Genomic DNA, 20,968 nt, shown 5'->3' with positions numbered 1-20,968 from the left:
ACATTTTCTGATTATTTAAAATTTTAATTTTTTTTTTAATTCTTAAACATATTTTTGTATATGTATTTAAAATTTTTGTTCTAACAAGGTCAAATAGGATGACTATTGTTTGAGTACAAGTATATCTATTATACAATAACTTTATTTTTATTGAATAGAAGAAAACGAACAAAGAATTTCAACTTACCTAAAAAGTAAAAGAATAATAAAAAAAACTTATGCACATATAAAACGAATATACTTATGTATAATAGTATAATTTGTATGTATAATTTGAGTACATATGCACATATTTGCAGTTTAATAAATAAATAATATCTTTTTGTACATAATAGGTAATAAATATCAATTTTCAATTAAACTGCATCTTATATTCAGTAATCGTGCGTGCAAATATCAGATCGAGAGAGAGGTTTTAATATGTGCCTTATTAATAGATTATATATTTCGAACTGAAAAACTATTTCAGGAAAGAATAATGATGCTGCCAAAATTGACCACGCAAAAAAATTTTTTTTATATGCACTTAATTAAGCAGACACCTAATAGAGGCATGATTACTGAACGAAAAATTTTGGTGGAAATTATTTTATTTCGGAATTTCAGTCAACAAAATTTGTTGTTTAACACTAATTTATATTTTTAGATTTAGATGTAGAAAGTTGGGGCTTCTTCAAGTCCTCATATTGATATTAAATCTGAAACCCATTTAAGTGTAAAAATTTTGAAAAAATTAGAATATTTTAACAATTACTATTTAGAATTCAATTTATTTCGTTGAAAGCGTTGCGAATTGTCTTTACTAAAATTCGAATACATACACACCATAAATTTTGTTATTGTATTTTAATTATGAATCATGTGTTTTTCATTTTATAAAATTATGAAATTCAAAGTTTTTAAAATTAACAAAAACAAATTATCTCTCCCTGAATTTGTTGATTTCAATTGAATAATTCGTAAAATTGTTACTTTTCACAAGTAAACATTGTTCAATTTACATATTTATTTACAATAATTGCATTTTCTCTTTCAGATTAGCATTTATAGATACTTACATATATATATATATGCGAACTATGACTCATTACATGCATGTTTTCGAAATGTTGTTAATTATTTTAGATTTTTTTGTTTTTCTCATTAGAATTTTACATATAATTTCGACAAATTACAAGTATATCATACATATAATTTAGAAAATTATACAGTAAATGGTTTTGTTTTGAAATTTATTTTTAATTATAAAATTTTTGTTAATTATAGGAAAAAAATAGGTAGAATGATTAACAAATAAGTGGTGAAGGAATGTGATGTATATACATATATATAAGAATGTTTAGGTCAATAGGTCGGATAGCTATAGTTACACATGGTATATTTCATGAAACGAAGTACTTAATGGTTAGAAAAATTATAAGTCCTGTAGTTTTGCTCTAATTCAAATATTATTCTAAAAAATCAAATACAATTAGAATTTAGAAGTAATTTTTATTATAAATTTTTTTTTCTATTTAATTATCTATAATGAGTTTCACTCAGAATTATTAAAAAACATGAAAAAAAAAACAGAAATATCACAAATTCTATTTAATTTAGGAACCCTTGCAATCAATTGTACTTAGATTGTTGTTACACTTTACTTATGTATTTCCGAATTTAATAAAAGAAAATTTGTATAAAAAAATTATTTTTAAATTTAATTTTATTCATACTATTTAAACTTTTTATGACGTGATCAGTGAAGAAAAAAATAAAAGTGTGTGTAGGTTGATTGAGAATAAAAATAAAAATATCGCCATATTATCGTCATTACTTAACAGTAAAACTGTATATGATCATTATTAACTCAATTATTCTCAACTACAACTTTTATTGTTGTAAATATATGTATATATATGGTGATAGAATGTACATATGTATGTAACATAAAACATATTCATATCATATCGAATATATTCCATTCTTTACGCTGTTTCTTTTTTGAAAACCAGAGAAAATTTTTTTATTTTTGTACTAATTTTTGCCTTCTGTTCTATTAAAATTAATTGTAAATATTTATGTATGCTTACAGCTCCATTTCTAGTTGTAATATTATATTTATACTTATTCAATTAAAAAATATATATTTATACATTTTTGTAATATGAATAATGTTATAATAGAAAATGTGACGATAGAGCCGTGATGATAATGATGATGATGAATGACGACGGCAATTATTATGAATGAAAAATAGTAACAATAAAATTGAAAATTATTTCATTTTATACACATATGTACGTATAATATGTGAATCTTAAATAAGAACATGAATAAATCTGTATGTATTTTAAATGTTTATACATACATATAAAATAAAATAAAAAAATTATAAATATATTCATTTAACGCACATCAAAAAAAATAATATTGTGTGAATCACGAGTTTTGCACAATTTTTTTCACTTTTCAAACTTATGATCCCATTTATATTTTTGCTGTACATATACATACAAACAATATATAGTTACGAGTATATAGTAAAATTAGAAGACAGAAATTTTTATTTTAAAAAAAATTTTCTACATTATAATACAAGAAGACAAATTTTAAGTTTTAACCTATGTTTACACAGCGATTTTTTTCATCAATTGCAGATGTTTCACATTTTTCTTGCCAACAAGTTAATGGTGGTTAAATGATAGCTTAAATGTTTTTACTTTATGAGTCAGACTGCTGTGTTTCAATAAAACTTTTCAGATTTAATTATGTTCAAAACATTGTGAAAATTGAAATATTTTTGAGGTACAAACGCTCCTGCAGGTTTAGTTTTCAATTATTTATTAAGCAATAGAAAATAAAATCAGCTTATTATTGTAATTTATGTCAGGCTATGATATGAAGATTAAATTTTTCGCTAGAACTATAGCACATCTCTAAATAAAAGTACTAAAAAATAGTATTTTTTTTAATAGATTTTTAATAACTAATTGAAAATTTTATTTTTGCCAGTGATCTCAAAAATTTTATTTGCAAATATGATACTAAAACATCTAACGACGTCTTATGTAAAGTAAAATCGCGTTATATTAGGGGGTAATTATTTGAAAATGTAGTTCACATAAATATTTTGCCATGGTAATTTGACGATTTGACATTATTCCTTGTAATGAGTGACGTAATAAATGTCAAAAATTTCGTGATATATTTTTTGATTATATTTGCAAGACAAGTTTTACGAGATTAAGTATACCACGGGATGCTTTCTTCGATTATAAAATCAATTCCAATTTAATTTTTTTAACAAATTAATCATTAGCTCGCTTTTAACGGCACATATTGTCTTTAATTTAAATATAACAAAATACATACACTCACATATACATATTCATTTATTTTTGGATCCCACAATTTTAAATATTTTTTATTCACGTTCTTTATTTTTTTATTTTCTAGCAATTTTTTTTTTTTATTAATTTTGTTTATACGTACATACATATTTTGTATGTCAGTAAACTAAAAATAAAAAAATGTTTTAAATTTTTTTTCTCATTAATTTTTGTTTCTTGAAAATGAAGAACACAAATGTTTGCCTTGATTTTGTGAAAAAAAATTATTAATAGTTTATACATAATAATATTATGAAATAAGTTTGGTGTATAGCGGCTGTTATATTATTATAACTGTATATACAATATACGCTAACTATGTGAGATAATTTTATGATATTTACATACATACATTGCTATACAATATTGTAATAGTATTTAATTTTGACGTTTAAAGCGATTAGAATAAAATAAAAAAAAAGCTTTTTGAATAAAATTTCAATTAATTTTCATAGTAAAAATTAAATTTTATAATTATTATAATCTTTAATAATTGATTGCAATTCTCGAAACAAGACAAAATCAAAAAAATTTTATTATTTTTCTTTAATCCGAAATATCAACTTAAGATCAAAATGTCATCTGGTGTTCTGTGAGATTATTTGACAAAAAAATTTTGTTTTGCCTCAGATTAGATTGTTTAAGTTATAATTAAATGATAGCATTATAGATAAGGAAATTCAAAGACTTTACTTTTGTCTTAACAATTAATAACTTTAATATTAAATAAAATTGTCAAATTTCCTCATATTTTTTTAAAAAACCAAAATTTCTTAACAAATATTTTGAAATTACTCAAACTAGATACTTGAAAACATATTAAATAATGTTGATTAGGGTTACATTGAACTTTATACTCATTTCTAAATGCGGGATCGTTAATAGGTCTGCTTGCTTACTTAAAATTTTTAAATATTTTTGCAAAAAAAAGGCATTACTTTTAAAAATTCCAATTTAAATTCAATTTAAAAAGAAAGTAATCGAGCAGACTATAGCCGATTTTCTTTTAAAAATGAAATTATTGTATTTGTAAAAATTTAAAAAAAAATTTTGATGACTATTTTCTAGAGTTTGCAGTTTATTTATCCGATTTTTTAATTTTTTCCTTACAAACAAAATGATTGCTATTAGGTCTTGGAAATTTTCAAAATCTTAACTAAAAATTAAATATGCTCTCTTATATTCCGAATCTCATTGTCATCTATTACAAGACTTTTAACAAAAAAAAGTAAACAAATGAATCGAGTAAATCATAATAGTTGAAATCATTTTTCTCTGTTAAGCAACTCACGTCTCACACTCTCTGTCTGCGAGAATTTAAAAGAGCTGTTTTTTAAGCGAAACTTTTATAATCAATAATAGCATTAATAGTTCGATAACGTAGAGCAATGTATATCTCATGAAATTATATACAAATACGATATTAAAACATAAATAAAAAATTAGTAAGTAATTTAATTTTAAAAATTCATTAATTCGAAATTCGCAGATTTTCGAGTAGAATTACTCGATCATACATGAAAAAATTTTTACTTCTACTTAATACCTTATAGATGGAATTTTCTTTTGTTAGCATTTTCATTATTATCACTAAATCCTGCAAGAACCGCAAAATACTCGTAATAAAAAAAAATTTTCGTTTAATTTGCTTTTCATGAAATTCTTCCTTGCTTCTTTTTTTTTGTGTGTTCCTTAATATTTTCAATATTTAAATGGTTATTGCACCTTCTTTGTTGTCTGGATTCTGTATATAACTTAATAGTTTTTTTTACGTTTTTGACAGTCAATTCTACAACAAATACATTGTATATTTTGTAGATACATATGTGTATACTTACAAATAACATTTCATATTGTTCGACAACTTATATTCCAATATACATACGTACGTGTATATCGTCATAATGTACGTTCTAATGTATGTGCTGGATTATTCTATTTGAATCATTTGTAACTAGATATATAAAATTTTTTATTGAAAAAGGACACTGACTTCCTTTAGTAGATTTTACAAAAAAAAAAAAAAAACAAGGAATAAAATTTTCTTTTTGTTTATAGACGAGAATGTATAATTTTACAATATACAAGTAAGATGTAAAAAATGTAAATAAAAAAATAAATAAATTTATAAAAAGTTTTTGCTTTCTCTTGACAACTCTTCTCTTTTATTCAAAACGATTAACTTTCTATTTACATTATTCATATGTTATGCAGATTCTTCAATTTCTATATATTTTTGTGAATGTGGTCTTTATAGTTTTATCTGTGAATTTATTGCTCAATGATGTTATGAGTTAATTGAAAAATTGGATTTTAAGAAATTTGAAATAATAAAAATTAAAGTTTTTTAAATTCAAACATTTTATGGTGTAATTAGTTGTAACTATTGCAAGCTTTCTCTTCACAATTTTCAAAAATATTCGACTTATGTATATGTTTGCATATAATAAGGCGCTAATGAATTTGAATGAGGCCCTTGTGTATTATTACAAATGTTAAATCAATAATTTTTATTAATATTATTTGATAAGAATTGAAAAATTTTAGTTTTTGCGGCAAGAAATTTAATTTGTTCAGATAATACTTCTGTAATATCATAATTAATTAATTAGGTTTAAATACTTATAAAATCGATTGTGCATGCAAATGAAATTTACAAAAAAAATATTTTTATAAGGGTCTTATTTTTTGGAGAAACTTAATGCCAGTTAGGAATATTTTTTTTTTTTGCATATCTAATAGATTTTACTTTTATTTGTCAAATGGTCAATAAATTAAACCCTTATAAAATAAATTTTGCTGCGACTATATTTGGCTTGCATACTGCAAACATTTACAAATTTTCTAATTTAAATTCCAATTAGTTACCTACCTTTTATTAAGAATATTTTGACAGTTTGCATTCCCTCAAAAAAAAATAATTATTTTTTTTTCATTTTAATTTAAATAAATTTTTTTCCTTGCGTCAAAAAATTCACAAAATGCATTTCAATAACTTTGTTCTTGAATGACCTTGTAAAAATTTTTAATAACATTTTGTCCTTCACATTATAATTTCTGTATGTAAGTATTTGTGTAAATATTTTTGTTTTTGAGCAAAGATGCAAGGAGTACCTAGCTTTGCTGGTGCTGAAAATTGAGAAAATTTAACATGTTAATATACACTAATAAAAATATTTGACCCGCAAGAAGGTGAAAAATATCTTTTCTTATAAATAGAAATTTACTCTTTCTAAGTGGAAGATTCTTGAAGGAAAATTTATTATAATATATAAATGATATCTAAAACTGATAGTAGTAGAATTGTCTAAGTGTATCAGCGATATATCTTTGCATTCACGTTCTATTTAATAAAATTTGAATGCACTAGCATTTGCAAACGTGTTAACAAAATTAGAAAAAATCCTGAATGAGAATTCAATATATTCAATATTATTTCTTTACAATGAGGGATTTTGGAAAAATTTGACATTAATGAAAATTTAGGAACATATACTTATTCAATTCAAAATGTCCTAAATAAGCGGTATCTTCCAGCTGCTTCTCTAAATCGATCAACTATTATAAAACAAAAATTTAATCTGGAAAATTTTCAAAATAGTGAGGGGACGTGAAATGATGAATTGTTGAACTGACTTCTTCAGGAAGTGTAAAAATAAATATTTCAAAAAGAGTTCTAAATAGTTCTTAAAATCTAATATCATAGTACAAGGACAAGAATTTTAAAAAAGCTTTGAAGTCAATTAATTATTTAAACGGACATTATGTAACAGATTTTAACAACTTCTTAACGAGCCAAGTTTTATAAATAAAAAATAATTATTTTTTCTGTAATTTCGTAAATTTTGCCTCTTTTCAATGCTATGTTAGTCTATTGTATATATTTATAAATAGAGGATATCTTGCTGAAGTCACATATTTTTATTTTAAATTAAATTTATTTTCTATAAACTTTTTACATCATTCTTTTTCATTTTATTAAATTGTGTCATTTAAAAAAAAAGAAGCAAAATTGTTAAAACTAAAATTCTATTTTTAAAAGAAAAATTGAGAGTAGGTTTAATTTTTATTTTTATAATTTAATTTTTTTTTGTCTACTTTCAGGCAACTAAATCTATTTACATATTGATTTTATTTACAGTGCGGAACGGATACCATAAATGAATTTCTATTAAAGTCACACTATTTTTAGACTTTTAGAAGGCTACTATTACGCATTTTTTTTATTTTTATGTAACTATAACGGTATTCAATGATTGCAAAATGGAATTACGTCCTGTATTAGGTTTTGTTTATTTTTGTCGAAGATTCTTATTTTAAATATAGAAAATAGCAGACCATATTGAATTTATGTGTTGGACGTTCGTACATGTGTTGAATTACATTGTGCAAAAAATATACATAAATTAATTGACAAAGAAAATACAAAACAAAGAAAGTCGGGAATTTATTTTTTGTTCTGTTTAATGATTCCAAATCAAAATTTCTAATATGACGTAGGGCTTTTTTTTTATCAATGTTTTTTATTTAACAGTTTCTATATATAATTTATGTAATATAGCAAAAGTTTGCGCAAAAATGATTATGTGATGAAAATTTTGCAATATTTTTGCTTAATTTGTTTTTGATTTCGTATATGTTTTCGATACTCAGTGAGAATTAATGAAGCCGTAATATGCTGAGTATTATTCTAGATTTTTTATTGAAAATATCTTAAAATTCAAAAAAGTTTTGTCTTTTATAAAATGTTCATTTAAAATTATTTGCAAAAATTAATTTTATTTTTTTTAACATACTTACCTGAAGCTCTTTTTGTACTCTTCATTTGATTTGAAATTTTCAAAGCTTTTCACCTATAACGTTAGGAATTGCATATACGAAAAACCTTCGTTTACGAGTATTAATAAAAACCTCAATTTTTTAAATTTAAGCTCTTGAGCAACAAATTTTTTACAAAGGAGCAATCAAACCGCATTCTTTATTAGAATTCTTAAACAGAATTTCATATTAACAGGAGACAAAATATTCAAGGACTTTTCAATTTTATAATTTAAATTTTTTTTTTGATGTTACTGTTGAGTAATGGTAGAATTGTTCTTGATTTGAGTTGCTCATCATTATTCATAGATTTCATGTTTCATAGGAATTGAATGACGTTCATTTTTTTTTATTCAATCAAAAAAAAATTCAAGGACGTTTACACATCAAATTTTAATCGAATTTTTTTTTTCCAAATAAAATTCATTAACAAGGTTTATAATATGTAAAATTCTCACTTATATTTTAAAAAATAAAATATTAAAATTTATTAATCAGTTAAAGCGACAAATAATGCAAATATATATTTTAATATTATTTATTTTTACATATATAAATATATATTATAATATAGTGTTTCTGATATCCTTGATTAAGGACATTAATAAAAAAAATACAAAAAAAAAAATGAATAAAAAATCATATTTTCTCTATAGCTCTTACCCTGTATACTTGCGTATACTACACAACTTGAGTACATACTATACAACTTAAGTACATATACATACTTACATTTAAATATAACCTATATCAACAAGCAAATATTTATACATACATACATAAACATTATTAATATGCATGCATTCATATTTATGTATATTTAATTGTAAATTTTTTATTATTTTATGTTTATATACTTGTATATATGGTGGTGTGTAGGTAAATATTCTTTCTAGATTAGTCGAGAAATTTTCCATGAAGAATTCTTTGAAAGACAAAAAAAAAAATACAACGAAAGAAGAATAAGAAATCCCTAAAGTTAAAAAGAGAACAAATTCAAGAATAAAATAAAAAAAATAAAAATAAAAAATGTAAGTGAATTGAGTGGGTGATGATGCTTTCTTTTTTTTTTTTATTTGATATTAAATGTGTACGAACATCCAGGATCAAGGACTTTTTCCTATACATTATTTTTATACATGTACTAATATTTTATCTAATATTCAATGATGATTTTTAATATAGTAATGTGGTTGATTTTTTTTGTTAGGCATGACGTAATGATAAGAATAAGGATTCATTCTTGGATAATGTTATCATCGGATGATATTCATATTGTTGCTATTGCTGTTGTAGCTGTAGTTATATTTTAATGTTTAGTCTGAAAAATTTTTGTTGTTTTAATTTTATTCTTTGATAAAACAAAATTTGTTATAAAATGGCATTTGATAAATAGGCGTTGGTGGTTTGTGATTTGAATTTAATGTATTATTACGAATTTAAGGAAAGCGTCAGAGAATTTTAGTTTATTTTTTATATTATTGTACGTATATATACATATGTATATACACACCTACGTATTATAAAGTTGTATTACGTTCAGTAGTTATTGAGAATTTGATTACGTTCTGTTTTTTTATCGTATACGTATTTGCACGTGAATTACATATATACTGTGTAATATTTTAAAGTAAATGTTATAATTTATTATATAAACAAATTAGTATACAAATATATAATATGACTTATAGTGTATAAGTGAAATTGTACGTAATACTTATACACATTGCAATATGTTGACAAAAGCATATTGAATGAAGCCAAGAAAATTAACACAGTTATTTAGAGTAAATTACTTTATTTTATTGTGAAAAGTTTTCTTGTTCATTTCATTTTTTTTTTTTATTTTATATTGGAAAACTTCGTGGCTGTGAGTTCTTATTTGGTAAAACAAAAAAAAGGGTAATTAAATACTCAAAAAATTTTTTTTTCAATGGTTGATAATTTTTCCGAAATATAATTTTTTTTATTGGTATCAGCTTTGATAAAGTGCGTATGTAGCGCACGAAATATATTAGCGAAAAATAAAAAAAAAAAAAAGTATTTTATTCCGAATAAAAGAAAGTTTTCATTTCACACCAATAAAAAAAGGTAATTAAATAACTAAAATTATGTATAAAAATTTAAACATTAAAATTTCTAAAATTTAATAAACAAATCCTTAAGAAATTGTAAATGGTAAAATTTTATTCTTAAAATTCTATTTATAATAAAAGTTCTTAATAATTACTGTTTAGGAAATTTTCCAATATTTTCAAAAAATAATTTGTACCTACGAGAAGAAATTTTCCGAAATAAAAACAAGTGCAAATCAAGTTAAATGAAAGCGCACTTCTTCAAATATCACTCACTTTTTTTCAAATTTTTCATACAGAAAAATTACAATTTTGAGGATATCAGATTCGGGAAAATAACACTTAATTGTAACATTTTAAAAATAAATAAAACCTCGACACATTTAGATAAAACCTAGACATGTAGGGGAATTTGAACCAGAAAAAGCAGTGTGCTAAAAAAATAAATTTACGAAGAAAAATTCATGAATAATTAAAAATATCTTAGTATTGAAATTCATTTCCATTCCCATTTGTAGTAAATTTTTCTCCAAAAACTGTTCACTGTTTTCCTAGTTTCTCAATTTTTTTCAGTCTCTTTTAAAACAAAATACCTCCCATAAACGAGCTCATTTCTTGCAAAAATTATCAAAAATATTTTAAAACTTGAAGTTAATTTGAATAAGTCTCTTCTGATTACAATTTTATTGCGGATTCAGTACTGGTTATCAGGTTTGCTATACAAATTTACGAATATTTTTCGATAATTTGCCAATATTTTGATGTTTTATTTTAGTATTCATTTATAATTAATTTATGCAAAAGTACGTAATATTATTTGTTTACAAAAATTTTTATTTAAAGTTAATTATAAAATTAATATTAATTAAATTAATGATTAAATTATTCTTAGAATAATATTTTTAATTTCCTTTTACAAAAAAAAAAAAATACCCTCATTTAATTTTTAATTTAATCTGAAAATATAATTATATTTGTTTTTGCCTTTGATTATTTAATAATATATAACATACATATTAAGTATGTATATAAAAAGCACACTTATATATACTAATTTGGTGTATGTATTTCTATATGTACTTTAATCTATTTTAGAGCTTATGTAAACTCACAAATTATTGTACGAGTACTGTTGATTGTAGGTTTTTTTATAAGAAACATAAATTATATATGAAATTTTATTAAAAAATATTTTTGAAATATGAAATTAAAAAAATTAAACAGAAATAACAAAAATCTTATAACAAAAGCTTGTTGTATCAAACGGCCTTGACAAACACAAATATACCAACATTCTCATGCATATGCATAGACACATATTACACACTTGGTTTATGTGAATAATTTTTTTTGAAAATTTTCAATTCATTTAAAATTTATGCACATATGTATGTATGTATGCGAGTATATATTTACGCGATATACATATATAAACACGTATATATAAGTTTATTGTAATATTATTGTAATGTATTAATTTGTGATATAAAATTGACTGTGACTACCGATTTAAATTTTTTACGATGTAATGTCGTTACACACAGAGCCATGCATAATATTATGTATAGATACTATACCCCCCCGCTACAAAAATGTATTAACGCAGAAAAATTAATTTCGAGAAATTTATGAAATTTTTTTTTGAAATAAAATATAGAGAAATTTAAAGTTTAAATTATTAAATTTCTGATAATTGTGTTACATAACCGAATATAAAATTTGAAAACCTCTTTACTGCGTTATATAATTCTAAAATACTTCATAATAATATAATTGATATAGGTTTAGATAAATATTCAAAATTGATAGCTATTTTGAATACTTAAAATCATAATTTTTGAGTTAAAACACATTTGTCACCAAAATGCGCTATATATACACATAAACCTATAAATAAATATTTAAGTAATGTACCTATGAATAAAATAGTTAAAAGTTTTAGTTATAAATACAAAAATAAAGAATAAACCTTAAACCATGCATATTATTATAATCTTACTTAAGCATTAACGAATTTATTCTATAAATAATCTTAATTGTATAAAATATACATACCATACACACATACAATCAAAACCATACTTATAACGTCGGCTGAGAAATAAAACAGTGTATAAAAAAAGGTATAGTTTTGAGTAAATCGCGTTTAAAGTTTTTTGCAAAATGAAAATGAAGTTTCGACTGTAAAATCTTCCGGTCGTCATCTTTGACTGTACTGAAAAGTTATGTTAAACATTTTTGGGGGAATAAATAGTTTATTTGCATAAATTTGATTAAATAAATTTTTATAGATCTTAGAAAATTAGAGGTTTGAAATTTCTTGGTACTTCTTACACTATTTTATTTTTGGTAGAAATTGTATGAAAAAAATTATACACTGTTTCATTTTAATATTTTTGTATGGTATACACCATTTCATTTTTATTTATACGTTATTTTATTTTGTAAAAAATTAATATAATTTGAGCAACAAAATTAACATTACATACTTTAACTCAACGTATGAAAATATAAACAGCTATTTTTATCGATATTAATGTAGCATGAAAAGTCGTAAACAGAAATAAATAATATTAACATAAAAGATAATTCAAATGTACATTATTTCTACTTGAAATTTTGAAACTTAGTTTTAAAAATTAATTATAGCTCTTCAATCTCGTCTTCTGAATAGCTTGGTTCGTTTAATTTAGATAAATTGTTTTTAGATGAAGCTTTTTCTGCCAAGTTTTGACAAAATGCTACTGAATGCTGCTAACTAAGATTGATTGATCATGTTCTCATATTGCGCACATAAAACGAGTAATTAAATTTTGTATTAAAGATTCTTTTATAAGTATGCTAGCCAACTTTTATGTGTATTTTATAATGTTAAGCTTTTTTGCAAACGCTTTTACCATACAATATATAACAAGGCGTAAAATTTTTCCGAGACATTCGCGGTCGTTTTCTTGTATATACTTTGTGTGTGAAAGTATGTTTTATAAATAACCTTTTCTTTCCATAATCACCCAGCTTTCAATACGAATTATAACTATTAATTCTTGCATCTTAAGGAAATTTTTCAACGCAATTTTGTTGGCAGTTGCAAATTTCGTTGTAACGTTCTTTTACTTTGAATTCTTTCTTTTTTAATTTTTTTATTGCTTTTTTACATTTTCACTTAGATTAGTACTTTCTAAAATTTTTTCGAGTAGTGTTTCCGGTGGTGTAGATGTAATGGTTTGATTATCAAACGTTTAGTCTATAAAACATTCTGTAAGATTTTCTGGTTCCGCTTCACCCGTTTCAGATGCTGAACTCTTGCTAGGTTCATAATTGTCATCAGAACCAGAAGAAAAGTCTGTAATAGAACTTTCTGGTGACTTCTCGAAAAATGTTACCACTTCTTCATCATTAAAATTTTTATTCATTTTCTTTTTACGTAACACAACAAAATTATTTTAATTATTGTGAGTATAAAATTCTTCCTTAAATTATTAATTATTTGCTTCACTTATTAAAAAAGTTATAACATTAAGTTCTGTACTGATCAACAGACTCCAACAGAATACTTATTTGTTAAAAATATTTGTCTTATACATGAAGATGCATATAGAATTAAACTAAATTAAACAAGTATAATGTACATATGTACGTTTGTTTTGTACGCTGTTTTATTGCATTGTTAGTCAGGGAAGACGATTAAAAATTCAAAATGAAAGTAGTGTATAAGACAATATGAAACAGTGTATCAAATTCTTACACCGTTTTACTTTTCAATTTATTGCAAAAATTTTTTTTATTAAAATTTAAAAAGCGTGTAAAAGTAACATACACTTTTTTATTTGGTATTGAAATTAACAACTGAATTGTAAATTTTCTACCAAAATAGTGTAAGATTTCATTACGTTATTTTAAATTTTGTAAAAAGTTACGGTTTGGCAATAAAACAAAGTAAACGCATTTTACGCTATTTTGTTATTAATTAGTTTCTAAAAATGCTTTATACAATATTTTCGTTTTTATTTAAAAAGTATGTTAGAATGAAAAGATAGAGAAATATAAAGTAACTCAACTTATAGAATCGACTATGGAGAATCCAATGGTGATAAAATCGGATAACGACGTATAAATGTTATACGCTGTTTTCTTTCTCAGCCGACGATAATGTATACAAAATAAATTTTATGTATGTATGTACGTTTGTACTACTTATGTATACAAACTACAGTTTCTCTTATCATTATTCTAATGATAACAGACAACAGTGCTTATGCATATCTATGTGTGTATGTATGTACTTACTTGCTTTAAATAATTTTATGTATTTTATAACTATGTAGGATACAGGGGTAGGGGGATATTACAATTTGGTTACTCTTGAATAATTTTTGCCACGATTTAATTTTTTTTTTCTCTTTTTTTTATAGGAAAATAATAAAAATTATTTTAAATGTTATCTAATAGAAAAATGAAGGCGATTTGTATACCTACTCATACATACATTCATAAGCGTTTTTTTATACAATCGCAATCAGCAGTTAATTCAGTAGTGATTGCATGAATTTTAAGCTTATAAAGTTGAATGTGTGTGAGTGTGTATGTATATGAACATTATATAAAATTTGCTTTGCTAAAAATTTTTTTTTTTATACAATTATAGTAAAATCCGTTTTGAACCAGACCTGTTTTTTTTGCTTTTGGTTTGATTTTGTTAATTTTTTTTATTTTTTTCTATAATTTATTACATATTAAACTTTCTAAAAGTAACTTTTGAGCAACAAACGAAGTAAAATAACAGAAAAAAAAACAGACAAAACCACCATCTGATTTTTAAAAAACAGAAAACAAAAAATGTTGGCAAAATAAAATAAAAAAAAAAATGAATGCATTTTCTTGTGAAGGTAATCAAGTATATACAGTAGAGTACTTGATTTTTAAATTACTTAATTATTGTATATTTATTGATTTTATTATGTTCTTATGTATGTAAGTATGCAATAAAAATTATGATTTATTAATTATGTATTAGGGGATTTCAATTTATTATTAATACTTTTTCACTATAATTTTTTTTAAATAAGAACACCGATTGATTTAGACTGTGACTGTGAATAGATCTAATATATGTATATACTTATTTGGTTACTTATGAAAATAAAATACAAAGTTTACTTATTTACATAAGTAAATGTATAAATTTTAAATTAACATTTAAAAAAATTAAATAAAAATCAAGTTAAAATTAAATTTATAAAAGCCAATTTGAAAGATGATTGAGATTAGGTCTTGCCTTTCCCTTTTAAAATCATTCAATATATACGTTCGATCGTCTGCTGTACGTTTGCTTACCTCACTTTAATAATCTCACTTTAAGCTAGAACCCGTTTTTTTTGGAGCATTTTTTTTTGTAGCTTATTATCTTGAAAATCCCTAAATTTCAAATTTTCTAAGCATAGAATGATTTAGATTTTTCCTAATTCGAATCGGTTAATTGTGTAATTGTTTAATTGTGTAAAAGCAGTTTACATAATACAAAATAAATGAATTATTTTGCCACAAACGAAAATTTGGTGTTGCCTTTCAAAATTTGCAAACTTTTTAAATTCTACTACTTATTCTTTTGAAAGTAAAGAGCAAAAAACTAAACGTGTTTCTATAGAAAAAATATATATAATTGTTTCTCTTGAGTGATCTAATCTGGTAATTATGTAGTTGGGTTTATAATTCAACCATAATGGTCGAATGGTCAATTTTTCTCTTAATTTATGTTGTCGGGGTATGCAATGAAATTCACGATATGCTGTTGAAATAAATGTAAACAAAACATGTTTTTTTTTTAAGTTTTTAAGCAATTGAAATTGTTGTCAACTACTCTGATCTGAGTCAATAACACAATTAATATTTATTTAACGCATATTAAATTTTTTAGAATTCTCATATTACTAACAGTGCGATTTTTTTTAAATCATACAGTTGTTTATTTAATAGACATACTATTAACATAATTAACTACTATAGTTGTACTGTAACCTAGAGATATTATTTAAAATTGATTTAAATTAAAAATTTTTTATGAATTTTTTATCTTATAATAAATTTAATTAAATTCAAAAATTTTAAATTAAAATCAATAAATTATTAAAATTTATTTCGTCCCTGATTAATAAAATTTATAATTTAATTTAAATACCTATACAATTTATTTTGAGTAATATTTTATGTATGTATGTATATGTATAACGGGATTCTAGAATTTTAAAAAATATTGAAGTACGGTTATTACATAAAACAACATTCCCGTTTATTTTTTCAATTTCATTTTTATAATTGTTATATACTTTTATACAAATATATAAGTATGTATAAGTACATATAATAGAATTTACATTTTACTTTGTGTAATAGATTGATTTCTCTGTTTGTTTGTATGTATTTGCTTAAGCATGTACATAGATATATAAGCATGTACGTAAATTTGTCTACAATAACCGTTACTTTTCTATTTTTTATAACTGTTTATTATTAATTTTTTTTGTTATTTTTACAAAATAAAAACAGAAATTTTTTGTATATTTTTGCTTTTTCGTTTTGAATATTTTTCACATTCTTTTCGTTTTCAGTTTCATTTCTTTGCTTTTAACTCTAAGTTTTTCTTATATACATTATATGAATATAACCTAGTATTGATTGGATAAAATAAAATTATAATACCTATGCAAAAATTGTATAAAAGATTAAATATTTCGTTTGTAATAAAAAAATGAGGGGCGCTATTAAAATTAAGAATATTTGGATTTAAAGTCATTGAACTATAATTTATACAGAATAAAATGATACCATAATGTTTTGCTTAGAAATTGTTGGAAATTTACTTGAAATAATTCTTAATAATTCAGACGAACAGCCTTTTATAAGTGGAAGCTGGATGTGTGGGGATCCAATATTGTGTATAGTATACAACTATTCACAAACTATTGTGAAGCGAATTCAATAACTCGAGTTATTATGAGGCGTAATTTTTATTACGAATCAAGCGTTCAACATATATTCCAATAATTTAGTTTAGTATTAGCTATAATATTATGAAGAAAAATGCATTATAAGGAGGATTAAATGATGGAAACAGTTGAAGATGCTTGAATGTGGATGAGCGCCATCTTTAGTAAGGTAGAATTTGCTTAATTTTGAATTTAATTTTTAAAACACCTTTCATTAGAATTTTTCGTCGTTGATCTATTCATTCTCTCACAATATAGATTTATACCTTCCATTCTGTCTTATGGCTCCATAGTTATAATTTATTTGATAAAATGGCAGCTTTCGTGTTTTTTTTTAACAAAATAAATATTTTTCCTTTATATTCTCGTGTATAATATTTTTTATATTATATGCGATTTAGAGCTAGGCAGTTGTTAAATATACTAAAGAAAATATTTTTTTGCATTCAAACGAAATGTATGTGTGACTACATTAATTTTATTCTGTTTTAGTCTTTTTTACATTGAACTTTGTCTATTTCTTTGATGACTAAGGCAAAAATTTTTTTTTTTTGAAACGACACATAAAATTTCTTTTTATTGCAGTCATTAACCTTTTTATTTTTAAATTTTTATTAAAACGTTAACTTTCGTATACTTACATACGTATTTAAATTAATTTCGAAAATGATTTTCTTGCATTTCTTAGCATATTCTTTAAAATTGAAATTATAAGTGAAATCTATTGCGTTTCATAATTTTTTTATTATGAGGTTTTTTCAAACTGGAAAAGTAAACAATTTAAAATTGTTAAAATAAATTTGAATAATTAGAAAAAATTCATAAAAAAATTTGCATTTGAGGAAAACAGTAAATTTGAAACTATAATTTATTACACGGCTTATATTCGGAACTTTTTAGAAACTGTTGGTTTCCAAATATGTACATTATTTTTTGTGTGTCTAAACAATTACTTTCCTCAACTTTATATAAGCTAAGGCAAGGGTAATTTAAGCAAAAATAGAGTCAATTTTTTTAATTCATTCTCTAAAGTAGACCTTGGAATTTCAAAATTGCAGTTGAAAGTCATTACAAATGTTGTATTAACTGGGAGTTTATACATGAGAGTCTTTATAAATGTATTCTTATGCACAAATGTAAATAATGATTTGCTTTACACTACAAACATTTTCTTTTTTTTTTTAAGAATTTTTTTCACCATAGTTACATAACGCGTGTTCGAATTTTTGTTTTTAATATTTGTATCAAAAGTCGTGCTTGTACATACATACGTAAAAGTTTCACAAGAAGTAATAGCATTTAACTGGCATTTAGTACAGTTTTGAACTTTTTTGACACTGATATTCGTAAATTTACGACAATAATACATATGTGCACATATGTACTTACACATGTAAATAATGTGTCAAAAATAAATGTAAAACACGACGCATACAATAAAATTTCGTCATTTGATATTATTGTTTAAAGAAGTGACAGTAATTTCTTTATGTAATTCGATAATCGTTCGATAATTTATCATACAACCCAACATACATACATATTTACATTTGGGAGTGTAAACAACTATATTCGAAAGTAAACTTATTTTTTTGGTTTATTTTATGAATATACTTATGTCATACGTACATATGTGTAAAATTATTTCACCACCTTAATACTAACAGCATAAACATTAATTCTTTAAATTTCAAGTGTTTTAAGCCGCAAATTAACTGTAATAAGGTTGTTACAGTTTAACAATTCTATTCACTTTTTACTTCTAATATATTTTTATAAAATCAATTTAATAGTTTATTTATTAGTAAATTTCCTTATGTTTTTTGTATATGTATATATGTATTTATACAAATACTATTACATAAATAATTATGTTTGAATATTTTTCGTGTGGTATTTCGCCATTATGAATGCAACTCTATATTTTTTATTTTTATTATACATACATATGTATATATATATATTTTTTGTGAAAACGAAAGCAAACTAACCTAAATAGAAATAAGTGTATATAGAAAAAATAAAATAAAAGAGAAATACATAAAGTAGAAGAAATAGTAAAATAAATCAAATAGAAACAGCAATAGCAGCAAGTAGCAGCGTAAGCAACATAAACAAAAATGTTTTTTGAAATGAGGTCAACTGCATTTTTTATTTTTTACTTATAGTATTTTTGTTTTTCTTTTATATTTTTTTTATGTAGATCAACCAGCTTCTTCTCTTATACAATTTATGTGGCAATGCATACTTTTGTATATACAATCTCGCATATGTACATATAGAATCACATAATTTGTACATAACGCAACTAAAATAGCATAATTTTTTTTATATACATACATACATATTATTTGCACACGTATATAAGAAAAGTAAATATTTAGCAGTCAGCTGTAAAATGTCAGCTTAAATAAAAAATTTCGGTTTATACGGATTATTTTATTTTTGTTTTGGTTTTTCATTGAAAATATTTTAAATATTGAATTATACAACAACAGGGTTTCAAAACTTTTTCTTCAATAAAACCCATAATATTTGACATATGATAAGTGGAACGCTAAGAAATAACGGTGTTAGATATAGACTCAAGTGTATGTTTTTGATCAGCGTCAAATTCTGAGTTGATTTAGCTTTGTCCGTCCGAACGATAACTCAAAAACTAATTGAGCTAAGTTCACCAAATTTTCACAAATGATTTATTGTAGTAAGTGCCAGAACCCTATTTAAATTGGACATGATTGGGGTACCGGTTCGGGTAGCTGCCATACAACTTCAAAAGTTATTTGACTATATTTCAGAAACTATTAAAGCTATGGTATTGAAATTTCATACAAACGAATATATTAGTAGGGCCAATGTGTCTCATAAAAGTCGTTGAAATTACTTGGCTCCTTCTGGGGCCTGCCATACAACTTCAAAAGTTATTTGACTATATCTCAAAAACTATAAAAGCTGTGATATTGAGATTTCACACAAGTGAATATATTAGTAGGGCCGATGTGCTTGATAAAATTCGCTAAAATTTCTTGGCTCTTTCTGGTAGCTGCCATACAACATCAATAGTAGTTTGGCACAACCAGTATTTTGAATAACACATAGTACTGAAATTTTGCATAAATTAATATGGTAATACGGCAACTTAAAGGCATAGTCTGCCCCATAGTTAGTTATGGCACATTAGTTATTCGCACATAGGATAACAAATTCGTACGGGTATCACAGAGTTGACAAGGTCAACTCTATTTTTTTTCTCGTTTTGACTCAGATTGATTCTTATACCACATAATTTAATTGAGATAATAACCTTCTTACCTTTGGCTTTCTACTTGCTATTCCTTACGTCAAATTTAATTTTATCTTCTGATTTTATTTTGTGAGATTCTGATTAAAAATGTTAACCGTAAACAATTTTATTTCAATTGCTGTGTGGTTGTTTGGATGACATGACCAGTGCGACGGGTTTATCCAACCAGACTGTTTACAGCACTACCGTTTTGTTAGCACCTATCCGTGACCACCAAGTCGTCATTGAGCTTACGAATTCTGGTGGTATATCTAAGCCACTCGGTTCTTTTGAGGAATCTGTTTGCTCAAATTTAAAATTTTAATTCATTTAATCTCAGTGTATCAATACCAGAAAAAATTTTTAAGTTGCACACTGATTTGTTTTTATTTAAGGTAACTTTCTTCTTCAATTAGATTAGCCAGCTAAAAGGTGTTA

General features: G+C 23.6%; 1 protein-coding gene across 1 annotated transcript in view; it reads left to right on the top strand.

Annotated features, from left to right (window-relative positions):
- The window catches only part of LOC129606097 (interferon-related developmental regulator 2), a 58,388-nt gene that overhangs the window by 10,105 nt on the left and 27,315 nt on the right, over positions 1–20,968 (top strand). The window lies entirely within an intron of this gene.

Source organism: Condylostylus longicornis, unplaced genomic scaffold (assembly GCF_029603195.1).
Source record: "Condylostylus longicornis isolate FDR11 unplaced genomic scaffold, ASM2960319v2 ptg000017l, whole genome shotgun sequence".
NCBI classification, from domain to species: Eukaryota; Metazoa; Arthropoda; class Insecta; order Diptera; family Dolichopodidae; genus Condylostylus; species Condylostylus longicornis.
The sequence above is the reverse complement of the archived record's forward strand: the minus strand, read 5'-3'. Positions and strand labels throughout refer to the sequence as shown.